Source organism: Eschrichtius robustus, chromosome 8 (assembly GCF_028021215.1).
Source record: "Eschrichtius robustus isolate mEscRob2 chromosome 8, mEscRob2.pri, whole genome shotgun sequence".
NCBI classification, from domain to species: Eukaryota; Metazoa; Chordata; class Mammalia; order Artiodactyla; family Eschrichtiidae; genus Eschrichtius; species Eschrichtius robustus.
Genome location: NC_090831.1, coordinates 103,883,691 through 103,884,279, shown reverse-complemented (window position 1 = coordinate 103,884,279; position 589 = coordinate 103,883,691). Strand labels below are relative to the sequence as shown.

The 589-nt window shown below is 42.6% G+C and overlaps 1 non-coding gene across 1 annotated transcript; it reads left to right on the top strand.

Annotated features, from left to right (window-relative positions):
• Positions 1-226: 226 nt before the first annotated feature.
• On the top strand, positions 227-333 carry LOC137768961 (U6 spliceosomal RNA). Its single transcript, XR_011074880.1, has one exon. It is a non-coding gene; the product is annotated as a U6 spliceosomal RNA (small nuclear RNA).
• The last annotated feature ends 256 nt before the right edge of the window (positions 334-589 follow it).

The window sequence follows — 589 nt, the reverse complement described above, 5'->3', positions numbered from 1 at the left end:
ACTTTTGTCTTTTTTCTCTCTCGTTTCTTTCTTCCTCCTGTCTTACCTTCCTCTTTTCCTTTCTTTCTTTTTTTCTTTTTTTGTTTCCACTGCATTTACTTCCAATATAAAAAATGTTAAAATGAAAAAAAAAAATTATTCTTAGTTCTCCAGTGGTTCTCTTCCCTCCCTCTTCCCCACACAGCTCCTGACCTATATCCTCAGGGTCAGTTCAAAACTGGACCTGGTGCTCGCTTTGGCAGCACATATACTAAAATTGGAACGATACAGAGAAGATTAGCATGACCCCTGCGCAAGGATGACATGCAAATTCGTGAAGGGTTCCATATTTCTGAAAAAAAAACTGGACCTGTTCACTGGTGTTTTCACAGAAAACAACCAACACCAGGGATGCAGAGGCAGAGAGGGAAGAGGGCGACAGTACTACCCAGGTTCTACCAAAGGCAGGCCAGGTGGAGAGTCACAAAATTCAAACAAAAGGGCTGATGGCCTCACAATGACATAGTCTAACTAAAATGGACTGGAAAGGAACTACAGAAGGCCCCGCAGAGGCTTTATAAAACATCTCAGGGGCTAAGTCCTACCCAGA